The sequence below is a fragment of the Macaca mulatta genome, chromosome 14 (assembly GCF_049350105.2).
Source record: "Macaca mulatta isolate MMU2019108-1 chromosome 14, T2T-MMU8v2.0, whole genome shotgun sequence".
In the NCBI taxonomy this organism is placed as follows: domain Eukaryota; kingdom Metazoa; phylum Chordata; class Mammalia; order Primates; family Cercopithecidae; genus Macaca; species Macaca mulatta.
The window spans coordinates 20027442-20053254 of NC_133419.1; the positions used below are offsets into that span (position 1 = coordinate 20027442).

General features: G+C 50.9%; 1 long non-coding RNA gene across 1 annotated transcript in view; it reads right to left on the reverse strand.

Annotated features, from left to right (window-relative positions):
- The window catches only part of LOC106993243 (uncharacterized), a 227929-nt gene that overhangs the window by 4572 nt on the left and 197544 nt on the right, over positions 1-25813 (reverse strand). Inside the window, exon 5 of the long non-coding RNA XR_001439429.3 lies at positions 10724-10818. This is a non-coding gene — a long non-coding RNA (uncharacterized LOC106993243). The remainder of the gene's footprint in view (positions 1-10723; positions 10819-25813) is intronic.

Consider the following 25813-nt stretch of genomic DNA (forward strand, 5'->3'; position numbering starts at 1 on the left):
AAAAGGGACAAGGACCCCGTTGTGGGTGAAGGACTAACACACTTGCGAATCAGATGCTGGCACAAGCCAGAGAAACGAGTGACTAATTCTGCGAGGAAGTTGGGGAAGGTTTCCCAGGGGAGTCACTATTTGAACTGTGGCCAGTCCCAAAAGGGCACTCTTGGCAGAGGGGGTGGTGTGTACAGAGCTCAGAGTCCCAGCAGCCACGGCTGGCTGGAGACTTGCTGCGGTGCAACTGCCCTGTACCACAGGGGAGTAGGTGTGTCCTAGTGGCGTCGCAACCCTCTTTCCGTGAGGGGACTGGGTTGCCTGTGTGGGGGACTGCACCCCACAGTGTGCCAGAGGACACTGCGATTCATAGTCCCCAAGCCATCACTTGCTTCCCACGTCCTATCAGTCACCAAGCCCTGTCTAATCTGCCTCCCGAACGCATCTTGTTGCTGTCTCCCTCTCTCCTTGCCCATGGCCACCCTGGTCAGGGCCTCGGCATCCCCATGGGTCTGCTTGTTGGCAGTCTCCCTCCCACCCCAGCGCACCATGCAGCAACAAGAATGGACACACAGACGTGCCAGGGTGGCATTTCACTCCCTATGGAAATCCCTTTCATGGCCCCCGAGGTCCCAAAGAGAAGGTTCAGTTCTTGAGGATCATGTCCAGAGCCCTTTGTGGCTGGAATCCCTGCCTCACCAGCCTCGTGGGGCTCCTGTGTGTCCCACACCCACCCCAGCCCCTCTGAACCACCAGTTGCAGGGACTCATCAGGTCCCTTCCAGCCTCCCCCTCTTTGCTTGTGCTGTGTCCTCCACCTGGAATTCGCTTCTGTCGGGCTTGTCTGCCTAATGAACTCCCACTCAGTGATCAAGCCCCAGATGAGCAAATAATATAATAGGAATGAATATAATGACTACCATTTATTGTCCACCCCTCCGGTCCCTCTCTAGTGCATTATGCTGCTTATTTTCATAGTATCTAAAATGTTATTTTTCATATATGGCTTGTCTGTTGTCCATCTCTCCCATCAGAATGAGCACTTTGAGGGCAGGACATGGTTTTCCTGTGTCCCCAGTATCCAGAGTCATGGTTGGCACTGAGCAGGGGATCAAAAGAGTTGGTGGATTCAATGCTATAAAGCATTAACCTATAAAGTGTTCGCCATTCTTATTTCCCTTCTACCAATGGGGAAACTGAGGCTTTGGTCAAAAGGGCTTTGGGAGCTACCTCAGTGCTCCATTGCCAACATTGTTCCTGGGAGCCCCTCGAGGGCAGGGGCAGTGACTCATTCCCACCAGGATCTCCTGCATCCTCAGGAAGGACTGCACGTGGGTGGTGGAGGGCTCCTGTCAGTGGCAAGGGATTCTGCGCTAAGGAAAAGGGGTGGCTGGAGTTTCGGGGGAGACATCCCAGCTAGTTAAAGCTTGGCTTTGCAGATCCTGTTTCTAGGCTGGAAATTGAATGCACTGATGGTTCCCACTCATTCCTAATTGGCACCAAATTATGTGGAGTGGGCTGGCTGTGCTGCCCGGCTTGGCTCAGCGGGGGCCAAGGCAGCTGCTGGTATCAATAAGAGTTGACGTCGGAGATAGAGTAGGAAGTCAGGCTTTTCAGAGCAGCATGGGGTTGTGGAGGGAGCCCTGGGCTGGCAGTCCTTAGTCCTTCTTCTGGGGCAGGGGCAGGAACCCAGGCTTTGGGTTTGGCAACACCCCAGATGTGTGGCCTTTGCCAGGCCTCATCTTTCTGAGCCTCAGTCAGCTCATCTCTAAAATGGGGGTGGCCATCACCCCTGAATCTCAGGCTCGCTGGGAGGTAAAGACTGCTGCTTTTCTGTGGGCACTACATCTACACCCCCTGCTGCATCATGGGGTGAGGGATGAGCTTGGCTAGGGGAGCCCTTCAGACCTGGATGGGAAGCAGGGCAGAGTCAGCTGCCTTCCTGGTTTTGATTTCATCTGCCCTCAGAGGGCTCCATGCTTCTCCTTCTTGCTCACCTGCTGAAGCTGAGGGCACGTTCTTTGCCAAGACCTTTGAGCCCTGGGGCCTCTCCCTGGAGCAAGGTTCTGAGCACAGGACAGGTGAACCCCTCTTGCTAGTGAACATTTCACCAGCTCTAACAGGGCAAGGGACACTGTTGTAGGAGCCACAGTCCTGAGTGTGTATCTTGGGTCATCCACTCCTCTGTGTCTCAGTTTCCCTCTATGTGAAATGAGGGGGATGGACTGGACGATCTCTATGGGCCTGTCCAGCTCTGATTGAAGTTAATTCCTTATTTCCTTTTATATTAAGCTTCCAGTTCCTACAAGTGGGCCTCTGAGAGGGACAGAGTTCAGTCAAAGGAATTCTCACAGAGGAGTGCTTGATTGATAGCTTCTGTCAGGGGTATTTGTTGTGCTTTATGTAAGAAAGGGGAATTCTTAACCCAAGGGGGTAACAGTGGGACTTTAGGTGATGGACAAAGTGGAACATTTGAGGTATTGGGGAACAGAGACACAGATGGAGAGGAGGCAGGGCCATGTAGGCAGACAGGACAGATGGCGAGGATCCACTGTCAGCCATGGTTGGGACTAGGGACAGTGCAGGAGGTGATGGAGATGAGCAAAGTGTCTGCAGGAGGTGCTGGAAATTGCACAAAGTCACCGTCCAGGTGAAGAGCTGGGGTTATAGCTTTGGACAGTGGGGCTGGGTTCCGGGAGGCCGTGATCTCGAATCAGTGTTGGGGTCTGCTTAGCTATTAAAGGACAGAGTCTGGGCTTTAGAGTCTCGTAGCCGTGGGTTCTACTCCCAGCCCTGCCACTGACTGGTTGTGTGACGTTGCAAGAGTTACTTAACCTTTCTGAGGCTCAGTATCCTTGGGTTATGACAGGGAAAACCAACCTCCCTCACAGGATGGTCATGGAGAGTCCATGAAATAACAAATGTGAAAAGCCTGGCACTGGCTTTGCACAGCATAAGCCCCTGGTACATGGTGGCAGTTATTGTCCCTCTAATTCCACCGAGGGAGGCAAAACTCACCCTGGGGACTGTCTCTGAGGCTTTTTCGGGACAGCAGCTTTTGCCTTTGTGTCTTAAAGACCTGTCGGGGCCATGTATCCTAGAGGGATGTTTTGGGAGCTGGAGACTGTCCTGGAGCCTCACCGGTTACAGTGTGAGGGCGGCTGCCTTGCTTGCAGGTAGGGTCAGGTAGTGTGGCACTGGGGTGAGGTCACAGGCTCCACAGCCTGCCTGCCGGGGTTTGAATACCAGTCACCTGCTGTGTGACCTTACGCCAGTCCCCTCACCTGTCTGATTCTCAGGTATTTCATCTGTTAAAGGGGGATGATGACAAAAGCAGTCACCTGGTAGAACTACCCAAGAAGAAATGAATGGATATACACAAATCATCTAGACCCGCACAATCGAATAGGGCAAACACTTGGCCCCTCTGGCTCTTGGGCACTTGAACTGTGGCTTGTCCAAATTGAGTTGGACCATGAGACTAAAATACTCACCAGCTTTTGAAAGCTTAGGATGAGAAAAATAGTAATGTATCTCTCCAATAATTTTTGTATGGGTAACATGTTGAAATGATAATATTTTGGGCATATTTGGTTAAATGAAATATATTATTAAGATGAACTTCACTTGCTTCTTGCTTCTTTTTGCTTTTTTTAATGTGGCTGCTGGAAAATTTCAGATTACAATGTGTATGTGGCCTGTATTCTATTTCCATTGCTTAACAGTGATCTAGGGCAATGCAAGGCATTTAGTAGGCATGATGTATATGTTTGCTGTTATTATTATTAGTTGTTGGGTTTGAGTACTGGATTTACAGCTTCCTGGGTTATCTCATGCAGGTTAACTTTTCTAAACCTTAGCTTTCCTCTCTGTAAATTGGGACTAATGGGATTATTGAAATTGTGCCTATAGAGTATTTGGCACAGTACCTGGCACATAGGAAGCTCTCAATCCATGTGAGCCGGTACACTGCTTGCCTATGGGATTGGAGGTGAGGCTCTCACCCCTCCTTGATGGAAGACAGGCTTCTCTGTTACCCCCAGGTGCTGAGGTGGGGTGGAGCTTACTGAGCCTGCTCTCCCCACAAATGGGACCTGAGCTCTGAGTAAACTGCCTTGAGCCTGAGGTTTAGCTGTTTGGCTGGTTATATTAAGGGAAGGGTCAATAACACATTAATTGGATCAGTGGCCCCATTAATCTTCCTCTAATGAACAACCATTCCAGCCAACCTGTCTTCCCTAGATCCTGGAAGACATTTCGTATTGGCAGGAAACTTGCTGGGTAGAAAGAACCTCAAATCCTATAAAAGTGATTTAGTGGCTTTGCTTGGGGAAGGCGTGCTGCAGACGCAGGGCAGGGGAGAATTGAAACAGCAAAGTCACAGCAAACCTCTCCCTCTGGGGCCCCAGATCGAAATCCCAGGGAGTGCTGGGAAAGTGGGGGATTTTGGTGAAGGTCGGAGGTGAGGGGAGGGTTGATCTCACCCATGCCCCTGCATGCACACCCACACCCATGCATACATGCACCCATGCGCCTATGTGTCCATGTATGTGCCTATTCACACACACACATTCACTCCTACGTGCCTGCTTGGGTCCCTGGGTTGAGCTCCAAGCCTCCAGAGCAGACCCCAGCAAATCCTCCAGGGAGAGCCATTAGCGCTGACTCTGGGCCAGGATGGTTCATAATCTCGGAAGCGGAACTGACCCTTCATAGTGCTGCTTGGGAAACAGGCAGAACAGGCAGGACGACTTGCCCAAGGTCTCAGTGTAGGTGAACAGCTTAATGAATCTGTTAGAAGTGAGACAAAGTCAAGTTCGGAATCCCCTCTCCTCACTTTTGATCCTACCAAAGACCAGCCACTTTGTCCCTTGAATGCCTCCCATGACAGAGTATTTCCTGGGGAGCCTCTTGGAGTAGCTCAGACCCTTCGAAAATTCTTCCTTCTACTGACCACAATCCTCCTCTTGTCTCTCCAACCACGGAGTCAGGTTGAGTCCACACAGCCAGATACTCCCGACAGACCTGCAGCTGCCTGCAGATGGCCATCACACCCCAGCCTCCCCATTTGCCAGTTGGTCTCTCAGTTGCTCAGCCCTTCCATCTTCTCCACTGAACAGGACTTCACTTGAAGTGAGTCGAGGCGGACATCCTGCCTGGAGCTCCTGCCATTGCCTCACTCTTCCTCCTGCCTAGCCCAGCCCCATCCTTGTGTCCTTGCTGGGGCATCTTGAAGGGAGTCCAACTACTTCAAGGGCCCAATCTCTTCCTCCACCCTGCTGTCACCCATCTGGACATGAGCACGGGCTCTACTGAGTGGAGGCAGGAGGTGAGACTGGCAATGCTTCTATTTTCACTCTGACATTTTCTATTTCTGAAAAATCTCACTTGAAGCTCATTCTGATGCTTGCCATCCTTTGAAAAGGAAGGGCTGAGGGTCCCTCCCACTGCCTGGATTCTTCCTGAAGTTCTCCACTTTACCCCAAACCAGACCTTTCTAAACTCTAGGACAAGAACAGTGGTGGAAAAGCCAAACCAAACCAAACAGAATAGGACTTAGATGCCCCCAGAGGTGGGGCAAGAGGTAGGAAGGCCAAAAAGAGCCCCCAGAGGGTTCCTGTAGGCTCTGCATGGAGATCAAACAGGGTTCAGCGTGATCCTCTCTGAATCTTCTGTTCTCGGGGGTTCTCAGGGTCTGTAGCTGAATGTGGCGGTCTCCCAGTTATCACCAAGAAAAGGGCTGCTTAGAGGAGGGAGGCTGGAGTGGGGAGACTTCAGCCTTGGAGACTTTAATTAGGGCGTTGGCGTTTTATTGGAAGGTTAGAGTGATTTCTACTCCTCGAGACATTAGGAAGCCCAGCAAATTCTATCGCTGCTTTATAGTTTAGAAATACAATATGGATTTTACTGCAGGCTGTGATGTCTTCCTTTAAACAACTGCTCAGCCTGATAAAGCACAGCAGCTGGTAAAGCATGCTGCAGGGGGGCTGGGCAGGGCTTTCCATGGGAACACAAAACTGTCTGGGAAGCCGTGGCCTCCCTTTCTGAGGGGGAGAAACCAGATGCCTGGTTAACCTGTTTTGGGTCACACGGGGAATTGGGAATGGGTTTCTGAGAAATTAGAGATTTGGGATCTCATGGAGATTTGGGAGAGTGCCCTTCCTTTCGAGAGTTTATTTCCATTTAATTCAGTAGTTATTCACTGAGCACCTACTATGTGCCAGGCACGCAGAGACAGTTGAGATGAATAAGGCACTGTCCTTGTCCCTGGATGGGAACAATGAATGATGCTGTTGGAATACAAGCAGTGTGCAAAGCAGGCTACAAGGCTGACAGGGCAGAGAAAAGGGGAAGCAGTTCTGCAAGGGCAGAATCCTGGAGGGCATTCTGGAGGACAGGATATATAAGCAAGGTCTTGAAGAATGAAAAGGTTTTTAACTGATCTCTTTTTGAAGCTGCAAACTTGCTTCACCTTCCATCTTCTCTATCTCAGTTAAGTGGAATTGCTATTGTCTCAGGATTATCAAGCTAGAAACCTGAGAGACTTATCACTGACATCCACCTGTCACCAAGTCCTGTTGATCCTACCACCAAAACATATGTCAAATCTGGTCCCTTCTCTTCATGTCTGTCATGTCCTGGCCCAAGCTACCATCACCTCTTGCCTGGATGCCTCAGTATCTTCTCTAGTAGATATTTGTTTTTTAGGGCCACCCAGCCTCCTGTCACTGTATTTCCCATCATTGCCCCCGGTTGTCATCTGGGGGATGCACCTCCTCCTCCTTCAAGTCATGTGGTTCCAAGGAAACTGCCTCCATACTGGCTCCAAAGTGAGGCCTATGACCCAGGCCAGGCCAGTGATTTCTTCCATTCCTCTGGCCACAGTGATTGGTTCATGGTTGGGCACATGACTGAACTCAGACCAATCAGAGCCAATGAGACTCAATTCCAGGACTTGAATATGTTATCAGGGAGGCGGCATCAGCTTTTATCTGGACAGGAGTGGACGTGGGATGGGAGCTATGGCAGTCACTTGCCCCACGCAGTATAATCCTGAGATTGGGGAAGAAATGGAGCTGCCAAGAGTAAAGAAGGACAAGAGATGGAGGGAAAGAAACAGGGTCATGGCAGCATTATTTGAACCCTGATCACACAGGCAGTGTGCAGCTGAGGAAGTATAAGAACCCTAGAGCAGAGGCTTGGTTAGGGAAGGTGGGGAGCCTTGAAGGTCTGGCTGAGATGTTTGAACCAGGATCAACCTGGTTCCTTTCCCTATCCCTGAGCTTTCAGCTCCACCTGTCAATAAATTTCGGTTGGGTTTTGAAATAATGATGTAGTTCTTAGACTCTCCCCACACTCTCTCCTGCCCTTCCCAAATATCTTACACACCATAGGCTGTGTAAAGTCCTTTAGTCCCTGCCCATTGCCATAAGCATAAAATCCTCCAATTTAAAAAATGGTCATGAGTCCCAGCACAACCCGAGCCTCACCTCTTTCTGTCTCATTCACTGCAATCCACCGTGCTGGTTTCCTTTAGCTTTTCCAATATGCCAGATCTTGTCCAGCACAGTCTTCCCACACATTATGACCTCTTTGAGATGGGATCCTCACCCTACCCTCTTTGAGATGGGATCCTCTAGATCCCATCTCAAAGAGGCCTGTTCCCAATGCAGTTAGTCCCCTGCCGGTTTTATTCTTCACGGCACCTGCCATGATTCACAGTCTGCGCACACTCTTGTGTGTGTGTGAATGTTGCCTCTTCCACTGGCGTATATAGTCCCTGAGGCCTGAGCCGGGCTGATCTTGTTCACTACTCTGTCACTTATGCCTGGAAGAGTTCCTGGCGCATTATAGAGGCTCGATAGGTTTTTGTTTTTTGTTTTTGAGACCGAGTTTCACTTGGAGTGCAGTGGCACAATCTTGGCTCACTGCAACCTCCCCCTCCTGGGCTCAAGTGATCCTTCCACCTCAGCCTCCCTAGTAGCTGGGACTACAGGTGTGCACCCCCAAGCCCAGCTAGTTTTTATATTTTTAGTAGAGATGGGGTTTTACCATATTGGCCAGGCTGGTCTCTAACTTGTGACCTCGAGTGATCGTCCCACTTTGGTCTCCCAAAGTGCTAGGATCACAGGTGTGAGCCACCGCACCCGGCCAGTATTTTTTTGATGGACGGAGTGAAGAATAGGTGAGGATAAGGTTGGGTTGGGCAATCCTGATATTATACCAGGAGCAGAAATTCAGGGCCTGAACAGGCAGTGTGCAGCTGAGGAAGTATGAGAACCCTAAAGCAGAGGCTTGGTTAGGGAAGGTGGGGAGCCTTGAAGGTCTGGCTGAGATGTTTGATATTCAGTCTGTAAACCAGCATTTTTCTTTTCTTTTCTTTTTTTTTTTTTGAGACGGAGTCTCGCTCTGCCGCCCAGGCTGGAGTGCAGTGGCCGGATCTCAGCTCACTGCAAGCTCCGCCTCCTGGGTTTACGCCATTCTCCTGCCTCAGCCTCCCAAGTAGCTGGGACTACAGGCGCCTGCCACGTCGCCCGGCTATTTTTTTTTTTTATTTTTGGTAGAGACGGGGTTTCACCGTTTTAGCCAGGATGGTCTCGATCTCCTGACCTCGTGATCCGCCCGTCTCGGCCTCCCAAAGTGCTGGAATTACAGGCTTGAGCCACTGCGCCCAGCAACCAGCATTTTTCAAAGTGCAGTTTTGGGAACACCAGTCCTGCAAGATGCTCTGCCAAAGGAAAAGATCAAGTGGATGAGGGGTTAAACAAACCTGAAAACAGACGAGTCCCGTAAACTCCTCTGATGGAGGCACAGTGCATGTGATCATCCCAAGGGTCTGACAAGTCCTGCACTGGAAGACTCTTAGGTTAACTAAGCACTTACCAGATGCAGTTGACCATAAAACCTCCTTTCTCCCCCTCACAACAGCCACAGTTGTAAGATGGATATTTCCATATTTATGAAATAGGGTAGTCGTACAATTGATAGACACATGTAATGTAGAGCTTCTTTAAACTCCCTGAAAGCTGGTTGTTTAATCGAAGGCCCTCTGACAATTGGTGGTGACTTAGAACCGAGGCCATATGATCACGTCTTGCAGAAGTGATGATGTATGGAAATCACTTTTGAGGAAGAGAGTGACATATTGTGACTCGTGTTTTGGGGTGGCCATTCCTGCAGCAGTGTGAATGAAGCCAGGGGTGCTGAGCAGGGTGGGCTGGGAAGCCTGAAGTCTAGACCTTCTACCCCTCCTGAAGATCTCACTGATGGGTCTGTGGAGTGAGGCACTGACTTGGTGCCTGCAAATAGGAGAATTTAATTAGGACACTGGGGTATTGTTGAAAGTTTGGATCAATGTTTTGCCCTAGGAGGCCTCTTGTCTTCTAATGTAAAAAGACAATCTAGAAGACACCTATTCCTTTGCAAACAGCTGTCCAGAGATGCCTGTCAAGGGTGTCTGGGGGTCAAGGCTGTGCACGGATCTTGGGGTGGGATGAGTTTTGGCTCCTCTCTCTGCCCTACAGGACACTGCTGAGCCAGGAAACCTGTCGGCTCTACTTTCAAAACACGCCCAGTATCTGACCGACTCTCACCTCTTTCACTGCTACCACCCCAGTGGAAGGCACCATCTCTTTTCCCCTGGGTGATGTCAAGGGCCTCCTAACTGGTCTCCCTGCTCTGCCCTTGCCCCCTGCAGTCTATTCTCAATGCCACAGCCCAAGGGACCTTTGAAACATGTAAGTCAAATCATGCCAGTCCTCAAAATCCTGTGATGATCCTGCATTGTAGTCAGCTTTTGAAAAGCTGGTGTCCTCGCCATGGCCTAGAGGCCGTATACCATCTGGTCTCGTGCCCTGTGGCCCTCTCCCTGGCTCTCTGGTCCTTGCTGTTCCAACGTGCTGCCTCAGGGTCTTTGCCCTTGCCATTCCCTCAGCTGGGTGCCCATTCCCCAGGGCTAACTCCCTCACCATTGGGCAGCCTCTGCCCAAATGCTGCTTCTCATGGTGCCTTTCCTGAGCACATATTAAAAATTGCAACCCCCCTCACCCATCACTCTGTGATCCCTTTCCTGCTTAGTTTCTCTCCTGATCACTTTGCACCTCCTAACATCTAGACGCTGTTGTGAAGGGATTTGGCTGACGTAATTAAGGTCCCAAATCATTAGTTGACTTTATGAAAGGCGAGGCTATCCTCCAGGAGCCTCGCCGGATTAGATAAGCTCTCAAAAGGGAGTGGGCATCCAGCGAGACAGATTCAAAGCTGGATGTGGGGAAGTTCTCCGCTGCTGGCTTTGAAGATGGAGGGAGTCGCTTGGTAAGGACCCAACAGCAACCTCTAGCAGTTAAGAGCAGCCCCCGCTGACAGCCAGCGAGGAACTTGGATCTGCCAACAACGACTTGAACTTGAAAGAGAACCCCGAACTCCAGAAAGGAATGCAATCCGGCCAACACCTTGACTTCAGCCACACGAGGCTCTGATCAAAGGGTCCAGCTAAGCTGTGTGTGGACTCCTGACGCATGGAGATGATGTGATGATTAGTGGGCGTTATCTGAGGCCGCAGAGTGTGTGGTAGCAAGAGAAAACGAATGCAATTAGCAACCTCTTCCTTTTGCTTATCAGCTCTCTCCTCCTGCTAGAATGTAAGCTCCAGGCAAGCAGGGATTTTTGTTTTGTCTGCTGCTATAATCTCAGCACCTAGAACAGTGCCTGATGTATGGTGGGTGCTCTATACATACCAGTTGAACGAATGAATAGGAGTGGGCCCCCGGCATCAATCAGCACAGCCCTGCCTTCCAGGTGCTGCCCGTCCATCAAGGCAGATCAACGCCACCTATGAAGAACAAGGTGGGAAATGCTAATGGTAGCAGGAGACACAGAATTCAGTTGTTTGCTATAAATCCAGTCTGGCTGCCCATGCGAAGATCTGGATTTTCACAACCCCAACAAAGCACTCTGCTCCGAGAGGAACATCACTGAGATATTAGTGCAACCCACAACCACCCCAATCAGGTAATTAAGGCCGGCCTGGCTCCACCTCCCACTGCACTCACTGAGAGCTTGCCTGGGGAAGGCTGGTCACCCCACGATTGCTTTGTGCTGAGGAGGAAGCCTCTCAAACACCTACCTGTCAAAGTAATTAACCTATTAAAATGAAAGCAATAAATCCTAGTGCCAGGCTGAGCCATAGGGAAGGGGGTCTCTGTTGTGTTTCTTTCATTTAGATTTCAAAGCCATGTCACTGTGGCTTCATAGTCACAATGGTAATGAGTCTGTGCACTGTCTGATGCCTGGGGTCCAGCCACTGTGTTGAGGTGTGTGATGAGGCAGCCGTTCCCCAAACCCAGCAGCCCTGGTTTGGGACTAGCTGATGTTGCTCTTTGGATGTGGTGGGTCAGGGTCTGGGGGAGGTATAAGAGTGACATTCTGGACTCCTCCCCTGAAATTTCCATACTTCCCCTAACCTCCCATCCCCTCTGTCCCAGGTAGGCAGGGGTCGGAGCTCGAAGTCCAAAATCTTAGAATTTTAGAACAGGAAGGGGTTGTAGAAGTCCTTCATGTTACAGCTGGCACACTGAGACTCAGAGAGGGTAAGAGATTTGCCTGAGGTTACACAGCAAGCTGAAGGCAGAGCCAGGACTGGATTCTAGGCACTTCCCACTATGACTGCTTGTCTGTCTGCTTCCTTGAGGGTATCAGGGTCAACCTCACTCCACAGAGGGGAACACATTCTTTATTTCCAGCTCTCTAAGAATCTGCTTGCAGTCTCTGAGATGAGGCCTAGGAATCGAGGTTGCACTGAGAAACCAAATCTGTAGAGGGAGCTTAGAAAAGATCACCAGCTCCATGGGCTCCAATTTACAGATGAGGAAACTGAGGCCCAGTGAGGATCAGGGCTAGCCCCATGCCCCTTGGCAAACCGGTGGTAAGAAGCCAGGATTTCTAGCTCCTGGCCAGTGCTTCCTCTCCCACTCCCTCCCAATCTCGTATCTTCCGATCAGGAAGGAAGTGGCCATTGAATCAGAACCTTGAAGGAAAAGTAGTCAGACCTGATGGGGAGGGAATCCCAGGGGGAGGGTATAGCTTGAATCAGCACCTGGTGGCATCAACCACAGGTGTGTGCAGGAAGCAGGGAGAGGCTCGGGTTGGTGGAGCACAGGGTGCAGAAAGCAGGTGCAAATGTGACCCCAGGGCAGGGGGCCTGGCGAGTGCACAGACATACGTGCCGGAGTGAGCTGAGGAGGAAGACATGTTGCTAAATGCTGGTGTCTGCTCCTGGGCTGGCAGGAAAATTCCTGTGGGATGGGGATCTTGGTGGTGTGGGGTGGGGTGGGGGTGGGGGAGGCCATAGCCTCAGCCCTGCCCCAGTATCCCCCTCCCTTTCCTATCCCTGGGTGCTGAGCTCATGCGAGGAGACATAGGAGTCTTCTCTGGCCTCCTCTTTCTACCCCCAGGCCATATTTTTCTCTCCTTTCTTGCCAACTACATGCCTGACCTCAAGTTTGCATTCTGAGTGTTTTCCTTTCTGTTCTTTTCTGGAAATGCTCATGACAGCCCTGTGTCATCAGCAGGGAAGGTGTCACTGTTCCCATTTTAAAGATGAGGCAACTGAGGTCCAGCGTCTTATATTTCCTCAGAATGTACTGATCTCCTTGGAACCGATACAGTGGTAAGAGATGACTAATTGCCAGGCACACCCCTGTCATCCCAGCTACTCAGGAGGCATAGACAGGAGGATGGGTTGAGCCTAGTTTGAGGCTGCAGTGAGCTGTGATTGCATCACTGCACTCTAGCAGTCTGGGCAACAGCCAGCCAGACCCCTGTCTCTCTAAAAAATAGATGAATAACCCCAGAGTCCTTGATTCTTATCCTGGCTTCCCCACTCGCCAGCTGCTTTTAGAGTGTGACTAACCTCTCTGGGCCTCAGTTTCCTCATCTTTAGAATGGGGATGCCAGTATCTTTGTAGCATTGTGTGAGAATCAAACGAACTAACATGTGTACATATTTGAGCCACACAGCTATGGTCAGTGTCCTCATCATCATCATGACTGAAAGTGATCCCAGAGCAGAGCCCTTTCAGGTGACAGAAGCCCAGCCAAGCCATGGGAGGCTACCCCGCCTCCCCCATCTCCCTGAGTCCAATTGAATCTGAAAACAATGAACTGGGTCCCAGTAAGGATTTTCAGTCCTGACAATCAGAGGAGAGTTTGAAAAAAAAAAAGAAGAAAAGGGAGTGAGGTCAAATTGTTTTTTTCAGGGAGAAAGAAATTTCATTTGGAGGCAAGCTCCGTAGCGGGGAGCGGGTGGCACCGGGTGTAACACAGGATCTGTCCATCTCCATGCAGCTCAGGAATTGTTGCTGGCATTTCTAGCAAGTAGCTGCCACAGGCCCCACTTCCTATAATATCCTAATTAAAGGGCTGTTATTCATACAGGAGGCACCCGTTGCCAAGTGACAGGCTGGGGCTGACCGTGGCCTGGGCCTGGAGAGCAGAGGTTGGAGGCCAGGGAGGGTCTCCCCCACTGGTTACCTCTCTGCCCACTGCCCGCCACCTTGCCTGAGCTGTGCAGACGGGAAGGTCAGGTGTCTGAGGGGCACTCCTAGTGTTCCCAGTTTAGGGGTGGGAGCTCCAGAGAGGGGCACTTGTAAGGCAGGAGGTGGGCGGGGATTAGGGAGAAGGCCTCCCTGGAGCTCAGCCAGGTGGAGAGCTGGGGATCAGCGCGGACGGGCAGCTAATATGGAGATTGAGGGAGTGGCAGAGGGACAGATGGGAACAAGGAAGGAAGGAGGAGTTGCAGGGAGGAAGGGACAGCTGCTGAGCATGGCCGGGTGCCAGGCCAGGGCGCTGTGGGCCCTCGGTCTCATTTGCCCAGCAGATCAGTCTTCAGAGGCAGTGACTGAGATGAACCCTTCTCCTGAACCTCACTTTTCCCACATGTGGAGTGAAGGGCCAAGTGAGGTGAACAAGTGAAGGAAGAGAGAGAGAGGAAAGGGGATGGGGATGAGGGGGTGGGCAGAGGAGCCCCCAGAGAGAAGGGCTGCGTCGCTAACAAGCCGTTCCCGCGGCAGCCAAGCGCGGTCCTTGAGGGAGAGGGTTTTGGGCAAGAGGGACTTCCGGGGAGGCGAGAGAATTCTGCACATGCTATTCCACTCAGGAAGTGGGGTAGGGAGGTGCTGAGTCCCCCAGCAGCAATTTGGGCAGAATGTTCCAGATGTTCTGCAGGGAAAGCAGAGTCCTTGGGATGTGTGAGCAGCTGTTGGTTGGTGGGAGTTGGGCCTCAGGTTGGGGACGGGGTAGGGCGTACCTCCTCCATCTGGGAAGGCACTTGGGGGCTGGGCCAAGAAGGATCATCTGGTTACAGGGGCGAGTGCCTGTGTGTGTGTGTGTGTGTATGTGAGTGTGTGTGTGTGTATGTGACTGTGTATATGTGTGTAGGTACGTATGTGTGTGTGTGTTCATGTTTTACAAACCCAGGAGTAAATTTGCTACCCCATTGATCACTAATTTCCAGAATAAAAGTGAAGGAAGAGATGGAAGAGGGCTCTTGCAGGAGGAAGCTGGGGTCGAGAGCAACCAGGGGTGTCCTTCCTGCACCCCTTTAGAAACACAGGAGGGACTACTGTGAGCAATTCCTCCTCAGGTTCAGGCCTGGGGTTTGAGGTTGGTGCCCCGTGGTGTGCCCAAGAGTTGAAGGAAAGTCTAGGGCATGGTCCTGGCTTCCTTGGGCCTCAGTTTTCTCATCTACATATAGGGCTTGTAGTCTCTACCCTCCTAGCTTCAAAAAAGGCTGTGAGGACTCCAGGGAGTGATGGCTGGAGGCACGATCACCTACATAATTTGCAGGGTCCCTTGCAAACTGAAAAATAGAGACTCTTTGTGAGAAATAAATTAAGAATTTCAAGACAGCAACAGCAGAGCATCAAATAAAGCATGGGCCCCACACAGCTGCATGGGCCACGTGTCTGTGAAGCTGGCTTTGGCAGGAAGGGGTGTAGAGGGGCAGAAGGCCCCTGTGCCCATCTTGGCTCAGAGCCAATTCCACATGGGTTCGTTGTAGGCTCCAGGGAGGCATGATAACCTTCAGCGGTGGATTCTGGGTGGGACAGGTGGGTGGAGGGAACTGTGGGGTCATTTGGGGGATTGAGGCTTGGAAATGCTGAAAAAGAAGGAGATGGCGCTGGTGTGAACACAAACCCTTAGTCCTTATGGCTTCCTGGAGAGACTCCCCACTTTGTCTGCCCTAGTCCTGGCCCTGAGCCAGGGTCAGGGCCAGGGTCTCTCTAGCTGGCCTGGGCTACTGGTCCTAGGGTGGTGGAACCAAGGCAGGTGGCTGATGCTGAACATCTGCTAAAATACCATGTGAACCAACCAGCATCAAGACCAAGTCTTGCTCCCAAGAAGCAACTCACTATCTGGTCTTACTTAGGGTCTCTTGACCAGTCGGAGAGTAACCTGGGGGAGGAAGAGGCCTTCCCAACACCCTCTGACCGGCCCTCAGAGGTGGGGCATATACTCTAGAGGCCCCAGTGGCAGCCTGAACCCTGGGGTCTGGGGCTCAGCACAATTGAGGATGCCTGCCCCATGCGAGGATGCCTGCCCCATGAGAGGCTCATGCTGGGCCTTGGAAAACTTATAGGCGGGGATGGAGGGCTGAGCTGGCCTTGATTTATCAACAAGGCCCTCTTAGTGAGAGACCCTGCAGCTAGGACCCAGTCAAGCCATGTCTGGATTCCTGAACCACAGAAACAGTGAGATGGTAAATGTGTATTGTTTTAAGCCTCTAAGTTTTGCGAGTAATCACGAATACATCCCATAATAGTGATGACACTAGGATTCGCTTATTCATTCATTCATGACCTCAGTCAGTACTCATCCACTCATTCGCTTATTCATGGAACCAACAAATATCCATGAAGTGCCCGTCCTGTGTCAGGTACCAGCATCATGTTAGCATGAGCACTTGACATATGAACTGCACATTGCAATTTACAAAGGACTCGCCTGTGGGTTAATTATTCTTGTGTCTCAGCAGAAGGGGCTCCTAGAGCTCCTCCAGTGTAGCCCTGTAATCAAGGCCCGCTTGCTGTGTCTCCTCCCTACAGCAGCCGAGGATGGTGGGGAGGCCAGCTTGTATCCTCCCACCTGCCTTTGCCCATTTGGTCCCAAACAGGCACTGTCAGTTCAAGCCCAGCATGATCTTGAAGCCTCAAGTTCCCAAAGACTCAAGGATAAGAAACAGAACCTTCTAGGCCACTGGACAGAAGAGGCACCTGTAGCTCTGATATGGTTCCACTGTGTCCCCACCCAAATCTCATCTTAAATTCCCATGTGTTGTGGGAAGGACCAGGTAGAAGGAGATTGAATCACAGGGGCAGGTCTTTCCCATGTTGTTCTTGTGATAGTGAATAAGTCTTACGAGATCTGATGGTTTTAAAAAGGGGAGTTTCCCTGCATAAGTTCATTTCTCTTTTCTGCCGCCATGTGAGACATGCCTTTCACCTTCCACCATGATTATGAGACCTCCCCAGCCATGTGGAACTGTAAGTCCAATAAACCTCTTTCTTTTGTAAATTGCCCAGTCTCTGGTATGTCTTTATCAGGAGCATGAAAACAGACTAATACAAGTCCCTTTTCAGTTCAGGTAAGTAACTTTCCTGGGCTCTACACTCATTCCTGGGATCCAGGATCTTAGGGGATGGGGTGGGGTCTTCCCACCTGCCTGAAGTCCTTTGTCTGTACAGAAAAGGGTACTAGTCTGACCCAGCCCCATTCCTCACCTGGGCACCCACATGGACCCAAGCCAGAAAGAGGAGGTCAGGCTAAGATGCTGAGTCAGGGTGCTTTAGGCAGCAAGTAATAGAAGAATTGACCACTACAGGCATCAACCATAAAGAAAATGTGTTATCTCACGGGACGAGATGTTCCAGAGGCAGCGTTGCTTAATTCCATGACTCAGCAACATCCCCCAAGGCCATGGTTTTTGTTTTCCCTTTTCTCTCTCTTCCATCCTCAGGGTGGGCTGTTCCCTCATGGTCATGAGGTGGCTGCCACTGCTCCGAGTATCACAGCCTCATAGTCGCAGCCAGAGGCAGAAAACAACTTGCTTCTTGTAACTCATTTCTTTTCAAGAGCAAAGAAACTTTTCCCAGAAGTCCCCCAGCAGACATTTTCTTTTGTTTTGCTGGCCAGAATTGCACCACCTGCCCTCTCTCCCCCAACAAAACATAGTCATTGGGGTTACTGGGCTTGGCTTAGACCAATCATGATTCATTCCCTGGGGCTGGGAGTGGCTCCACCTTTCCTGACCTCTGAACAGCACTAGGCTTCTGCTAGCGAGGAGTCCCTGCTGTCCCACCCTGCCTTCTCTGCCCCTCCCCTTCCCACTCCAGGCCTCAGCCCTCAGGAACGTACCCCCATCCCACGCCTGACACCTCCCCTCTGGTCAGCCAAGGACAGGCAAGGATCAGAGTCTCTGAGACAGAGGACCCAGTGCGGGCCAGAACCCTGGGCTGACGCAGGACCTTGGCATTGTCCAGCTCCCAAATCCCTGGGTAGCTGATCTCAGAGCTCCCCTGCCCACCCCCAGCCAGTCACAGAACTGCTGACACTCACATCACACTTACCAGGCTCTGTCATAAACTCTTTATGTAAGTAAGTTACTCCTTACAGCAACCGTAGAAGTAGTTCTGTGATCATTCTCATTTATCAGAGGAGGGAATGGAGACAGAGAGCTAGACCATGCAGCCGGAACTTAGTGGAGCTGAATGTGAACCCAGGAAATCTGGCTCCAGAATCTTTCCTCAACTGCAACTCTACGGCCCCCCAAGTCCTGCTCCAACCTCTTAGTGCAGGTCATTGAATCACAGCCTTTCTGGGTAGCAAGCAGGACAGAGTCAAGGAGGGGAGGTGTCCTGGAGGGACCTGGGCTGCCTACCTCCCCCAGCCTGTGGAATAGTCACAGGGCTTCACTGAACCTCTGTTTTTCATGTTTGAAAGGTGAATCCTAATGATGCCTGTATCAAAGGGGTGGTGGAAATGAGAGATTATTACCTCTAATAGTTAGTAGAGGATGACAGGATGGCAGAACCGTGATGGAGGGGTAGACAAGGAGCACAGTGGCTATAGCTCCCTCTGCCTGCCACTCTCTTGTCTAGTGATGCCATGGCTTACTCCTCCACTTCCTACAGATCTTTGCTCAGCAAGGTCCTCTTGATCACTGATAGGAAACAGAGTGCCAGCACTGGCACTTCCTCTCCCCTTCCCTGCTCCATCTATGAAGGGATCCCATCAACATCTGACCTATTCGCTGCCTTGTTAAGGTGAGTACTGCCTGTCTCCTGCATTAGAATGTAAACTCCACTATTTTGCTCACTACTTGTCTCTAGTGCCTAGAATGCAATTCAGCACTTAGTAGGTACTCAACAAATAATTGTTAGGGAAATGAGTGAATGGATGAATGAATGAGTAGAGGGGAGGATGGAATGAATGACCCACGCTGGAATTTGAATGCTGGTCTTGCTGAGGGAAGCGGGGAGGTCAAGTCCAAGAATTCTTCCCAGCCCCACAGCTGCTGTCCCTGGGAAATCAGCGGCCACTCCGTATTCAGTGTATACTACTGGGTGTAGGGAAGGAGCTCCAGGATTAACCTCTCTTGCCCATCTCCTCTCTTGACTCCCTACCCTTCCAAGACACAGAGCCTTGTCCTGAACTTATCCTACCCTGGCCTCTCCTCATAGGTGGAATCTGAAACTTCAGGAGCACTTGGTCTGGAGTCAGACAGATCCAGGTTCAAATCCCACTGCTGTGGCCTCTTTGCTGTGTGACTTTGGGAAAAGCAACTTGGTTGTCTGAGCCTTTGGTTTCTCTTTTGCAATATGGGTCCAATCACAAGCCTGACTTGCAAGGGTTGTGGGGACTAAGCTTGATGATAGACGCAGACCCTTATTGTGGCTTGTGAGAAGCACTTAATAAAAAATAAAACCAACCAGACAGACGATTACTGAGTGCTTACCCTCAGGTGGACATGGTGCTGAGTGTGTTATGTGCACTTAGTTCTCCCACCCACCCCATGGGGTATATACTAGCAGTATTCCCATTTTAAAGATGAGAAAAAGGAGGCACTAAGATGTTGAGTTATTCACCCAAGAGCACCAAGTGAGTGAATGGCAGAGCTGAGATTTAACAAACATTTAAAACAAAACACAACGATAGACATGAGAAGATGAGGCAGTGAGAGGCTCTCTGGCCTGGGGGATGGGAGCCCTGCTGCTGGTCCCTAACTTGCTTGGTGACCTGGCTATTCCCACAGGCGGTGCAGAGAAAACCCAGAGGACAAACCGGCTCTCACTGAGGGTGTCTGGGGAGTAGGGCCTTGAAGCAAGAGAAGAAGCTCTGCTTTATTCTGTTTTTAGAAGCTTTTTTTTTTTTTTTTTTTTTTTTTTTGGTTGGGGAGAGGGGGAAGCATCTGGTTATGAAATCAACACATGCACATTTTAGAAAACATGGAGATGACTTAAAAGTATAAGGAAATAAAAGTGATCTGAAATTTCCCAACCCTGAATGTTCACTGTTAACATGTTCATGCAGTTAATTTATTTGCTCAACAAATGTTTATTGAGTGCCTCCCATCAGTCAGCTCTGTGTGTGCCGGACACTGGGGACAGTGTGAGAACCAAGTGGACATAGTCCCTGCCCTCTTGGATTAGATACTGCACAGCAAAACAGACTTGGGGCGGCTCATGGGTGTGGTGCTGAGGCGGAGGAGCCACGTGCCGGAGGGCTGGACGCGGACACACAGAGCCGGGACCTGATGGGTGATCGGATTGTGTATTCTGTATTCTCCACTAACTAGTAGGTGTGAGCATCTTTAATTGGGAAACTTTCACAATGCGTTCGTGCGTGGAAGGGTCCCCAGGTGGAAGGCATGGGCAAAGGCACGACAGCCGCTGCACCTTGGGCCAGGCCCTGGGACACATAAGATTCCCCTACAGGAACCCTCTGACCTAGTTTCTTATTCCTCCTGGGTGTTCATGTCCATCAGAGCCTGGACTCAGGCCTCACTCCACCCTCCGTGGCCCAAATCCTGGGGTAGTGTGAGTCATCTCAGGGAAAGGCCTGAAGGGCAGCCTTCAAAGTCACCCAGAACTCCCGCCCCATTTAGCTCAGATGGGGCAGAGGCTCTAAGGCTGCGCAGCAAGGTGGGGCTGTCGTCATAGGCAAGGGTAGGAGCCAGGCCTTGTGTTGCCTGTGTTTTCTTTTTGCCGCTCTCTAGACTCATCCTAAGCCAGCAGGCCTGGCCCCTGTCCCCTCCCACTGGCTTCTCGGCACCGTCGAGCTTGCTGGAGGAGTGCCGTCTTTGCCAACGGCCATGCCTGATGCCACTTTGTGCTGGTGATCTTGAAGGGTACGTGAGAGAACAATGCCTTGGCCTTTGCCCCCACTGTCTTCTCCAGCCAGGCCTGCTGGCCTCTTAGGCCTGTCCCCAGCCTGGTTTAAAAGTCCTCCATGCCTCTTGGCATGGAGAAGTCACTTTGACTGACTCCTTGTCACAGCTGGGGCAAGGTCCAGGCTGGGGTGGGGGATCCCCAGCACCTAGTGTCCCCTCACGCAAAGGTGAGCTGTTCCAGCCACGGAGGGGGAAGGCAGAGTTCCCTTTCTTACTAACTGGATCAGGAGGGGGTGCCAGCTCCACTCCGCATGGTGCATATACACATACCGCCACGTGCACATATGTTAGCACCTAGGCCACACGTGTGCACACCCACCATGAGTATAAGCATCCACCAGAATGTATGCTGTGTGGAGGCAGGGACTTTGTTTCATTCACCGAATGCTAGCACAGTGGTGGGTGCATAGAAAGTGTTAATGAAACATTTGTCAAGTGATAACTAAATGAATGATGAAATGAATGGAAATAGTTGTGCATGTCAGTGAATATGCAGGGGGACACTCCCGTGTCCATTGACAGGCATAGGTCCGGCTCACACACGTACATGGGTATGCCAGCACACAAACGTATGCTCAAAGACACGTGCACACAGGTGTGTGCCAGTCACACTAGTTGATGTGCACATATGTGCATGCTTGCTTATTTGAACACGTGAGTATGTGGCACACACCAGTGCACGCAGGGAGACTCACATACCCCTGGTGCAGATATGCACACACAAAACCTGCATTTATAAAACTGAAGACATTCGAACAAGAATGAGCAAGTCTCGTGTTCAGAATCCTGTGCTAAGTGCTGGGTAGGGCTCAGGGGTGGAGAATTGAAGGTGGACTGTACTGGGCTCTGTCCCCAAGATGCTTATAATCTATGGAAGATGACAGATATTGATTTAAACAGCACAGAGGGGTGAAGGAAACCGTGTGTATGGGTGTATTTGTGTGTGCACATGAGTGTAAGAAATCCTAGAACCATCAGAATGGAGTGTTGGGTCCCCAGGTGTGTCTCCAGGTGGCTCTTCTAAATCTTGTTTCCAAGGCGATCTAGGGACACTGAATGACATGAGCAGAGACGGATGGACTACTTAAAAATGCATCCACAGCATATATTTCTCTTCCTGTGCGCACACACATGCACACAGCACACATGCAGGCCTACAACACAGGGATACACATGACCACAGGTGCACAGAACACCCTGCAGCTGCTCACACAGCCGGCCAAGCACACGTACCCCACAGGTTCTGACAAGGCCTGCAGGTGTCTCTGGCTCCTCCTGAGTCAGGTGAAGGCACCTTGAGAGAACCCTGTAAGAGACTGGAGCTGGCGGCTCCTCTAAAGAGTCTATTACACAGCCCAGCTCATTCATCCTGGAGGTGGGTAACTGGATCTGGGCTGCATCTTGGGGATAGGAATGGGTTTGAAATGTAGCTGAGTCTCAGAAATGTCCTGGACCTAGTGGCCTCAAAGGAGATTGTGTGCGGCAGGTAGTCCTGGGCCTAGCTCCTGTTCTTCTAACCACACCAGGCTCTTCGGCAGGACTGGAGAAGCCTGGGATTGGGGAGAACCTGAGGAGAGGGTGAGGGATTGACCATCATTATGAAGGGGGCACCCATGAATGCCAGAGCTGACCAAACAAGTCAAAGACCTGTGACCCAGGGGGAAACTGAGACTCAGAGAAGGGGAAGGGCTCTCCCAGGGTCACAGAGAGAGGCAGCAGTGAACGTGAGACTGGAGCCCAGGTTCCTGGGGCACTTGCTGTATATAGCCCTGGGATGCCTCAGGTAGAAGCAGAAGGGGCACTCGCTTGGGGTCCATGATCCTTTTCAGAACTTTCCTCCTTCCCAACACAGAAATCAAGGCCCCATCCCCAGACCTGCTCATGAGGAGGTGGCTCCTGACTCTACTTCGTCATCAGAATGACAAAGCCCCTTTGAGCTGTAGCATTTCGTGCCAAAACAGAGAGATGGACCAATGACCTCTGATGTTCCTCATTAGCTCATAGGACTTACCCCAGGGATATCTCAGACCACGATTTCTGTAATATGGGCCAAGGAGGGAGAGAAAGATACGGAACCTAGAATCGAGGGCTTTGCTTCAGTCCCGCAACAGCAACTTCCTGGCTGTGTGAACTTCAGTGTGCCATTTAACCCTTCTGTGCCTCAGTTTTCTCGTCTGTAAAATTGGGATACCATTCTTTATCTCATGGTCTGGATTGTAGATTAAATGAGCTAATGCCTGGAAAACTCTTAACTTCATCAGGCATGTAGCAAGTGTCCGCTCAAAAGATGGTGGCAATGATTATTTTGGTTAGAACAGTCATTGTTAGACCTGTCGGTATGGCCTATACCCTGTATGCACAGGCCTTGTATACAGCAGGTGCTTGCAGGCAGCAGCAGGGAACTTGGCTCTTTTTTACTCTGAGGCATAAATTTGGGAAGCATGGAGTGTGTCTGAGCGTGGGTACATAGCTGATAAATACCCAATGTGGAATGCAACTTTGCCTGAATCAGGCGAATGAACCTGCCAGTGCATCAACTTGAGAAACGAGTTTCGATTTCCAGCTGCCTATGATGTATGGGCCCGCTTAGGAGCTGTGGGCTGGAAGCTCTTAAGCCTGGTGCTCTGGGCCACATGGCTGCCTGGCTCAGCAGGGCCCAGCCCCTCACGCCAGAGCTCTGGGAGACACTATTGGAGCCTGATCCGGGGATTTCCTCGTGATGGCCGCGGCATCAGGAGGAACTGCAGGAGCTGGGAGATGGGGTGGTAAGGCTAAGGGACCAGGGAGGAGCACGCTGGGGACACCTCAGCTCCTTTGTCCTTTGGGACTTGGAGGTTTGGAGAGTGGGGTTTATCCCGAGAGCCTGAGAAAGTCGGCCCTGACTAAACGGATTCCTAGGGGTCTTTAGGCCTGGGGGTCTCAGATCCAGTGAATAAGAATAGTATACCTAGTTAAATTTGCAATAAAGAACAAACACCTTTAAAGTAAACATAGGTCCCAAATATTGAGTGGGATGCACTTACACTAAAAACTGTTCAGTTGATCTGAAATGTAAATTTAACTGGGCCTCCTTTATTTCATCTGAGCCCCCAGGCACCAGCTGTGTGACCTTGGACAGATCACCTCCCCTCTCTGATCTTCAATTTTCTCTCCTTTACAAGTGGGGATAAATCGCCGTCCTCACATGGTTGTTATGAGGATTGGTAAGACGCGTAGACGGATAGTAGATTGTGGTGACTGAGACCGTGACTTTTCAGCCAGACTCCTTGGGTTCAAATCCTGACTCTGCCATGTCCTAGCTCTGTAATCCTGGGTATGTGCCTCGGTTTCCTCATCTGTAAAAAAAGGAGATAAATATTTTTCTCACAGGGTTATAGGTAGGATTAGATGATATAATACACACATATAGTGCCTATTACAGAAGAGTTAGTGGCACATAGTTAGTGTAAGTGCCAAATAGGGATTATGTATTTTTATTTTATTATTATTATGGGTATTATTATTACCATGATTGATTGTCCACTACTACTCAGTGGCCTCCTAAGGCTGTTCCCTACTTATCAGCCATTTTCACTTTAGTATGAATTAGTTGATAGACCATCTTCCAATAGAAGAATCATGAAGAAAGGCTTGCAGAGGAGTGAGTTGGAGAGACAATGAGGGTGTGTCCAGAAAGAAAGAGCACTGAGGACCACTGACCTCCACCCCACACCTGACCCTTTGGAGATGCCAGACAGGGAAGAAGAGGGAGCACTAGACTCGGAGTCAGAGAAGCTGGCTTGGCTGTCCCTCCCACAGCTGTCTCCATCTCAGATATGGCAAATCTACCCTTTCAGACACTCAGGTCAAACACTTTAGCTCTGCCCTTGACTCTGCTCTTCCTCCCATGTATCACATCCCAATCCATCAGGAAGTCTTGTCTGTACATATATCCAGCATAGGACCACTTCTGCCCACCTCCACTGGTGAGGAGCCACTGGTCCGAGGCACCCGGATTATTGTAGGAGCCTCCTCACTGGTCCTATCTGGCCCTAAGGTTTGGCTTTCCACCTACTCCTGGTAGTCTTCCCTGATGACCAGGCACTGAGCAAGGTTAGGGCAGGTGCTCAGGAAGTGCACATGGAATGAAACACATCTCTGAAGGAGGAGAGCAGGATGTTGGTGGGCAAGGGAGGGCAGGCTCAGGATAGACCTAGGCTCCTTGAAGCAGTGAATGGGGACAAGCCACCAGCTTTCCCCAGCAGGCTCTCCGTGAAGAAGCCATATTTGCAAAGCACATTAAGCTCAGGCCCAGGTCTCTGTCTTCAGCACTTAATTGATCAGCAGGTGCAGGGCAGAGGCCTTACAGAGAAGCTGACAGGCTTCAGCAGACTTGGCCACTGGGTAGTCCAGGGTATCTACCTCCTTGGTGTGGTGGGCAGTGGGATCTCCGTGTGCCCCCTGCACGGTGCACACTGTATCTGCCTGCAGGCTAGAATCTTCGGGCTGGTTTTAATATACATGAGTCTCTCCTCCTTGCTCTCCAGCAGTCCGAGCTGTGCTAAAAGGATAATTAATTGGAATGAAAACACCAGCTCCAGCTCCTCTGATCTGCTTCTCTCAGAGAATTCACAATTGTCTTCCTCCGAGTCCCTCCCCTCCAGGCACCATGCTAACTCCTTCAGATGCCAGCTGCAGAGGGGTGCCCCTGACCCTGCCTCCCACTGGGAGACGGTCCCAGAGACACCTGTGATGGGTTGTGGCATTAAGATCTTCTTATTGGAAGGCCACAGGCATTTCAAGGTCAGGAGAGGAAGCCTGATCTTGACCAGTGTGGGGAGACGGGAACAGCGGCCTGATCCACGCCACAGGGGCAAGGAGTGCAGGTACACAGTGGTCCTTTCCGACAGGTAGACGCATCTCCGCTGGCCAACCTGGTTTTCTTCCTGCTTCACTCCCTCTACCCTCTTCCTCTCCTTCTTCCGCATTTCTTTTTTTTTTTTTTTTTTGGAGACAAGGTTTTACTTTGGTGCCCAGGCCGTAGTACGGTGGTGTGATCTTGGCTCACTGCAACCTCCACCTCCCAGGCTCAAGCAATCCTCTCACGTCAGCCTCGCGAGTAGCTGAGGCTAACAGGTGTGCACTACCATGCCTGGCTAGCTTTTTTGTTTTGTAGGGACAGGTTTTTACCATGTTGCCAAGGCTGATCTCAAACTTCTTCTCCTTTTCTTTTTTCTTTTTTTTCGAGACAGAGTCTTGCTCTGTCACTCAGGCTGGAGTGCAGTGGTGCAATCTCAGCTCACTGCAACCTCCACTTCCTGGGTTCAAGTGATTCTTCCGCCTCAGCCTCCCAAGTAGCTGGGATTACAGGTGCCTGCTACCACACCCAGCTAATTTTCAT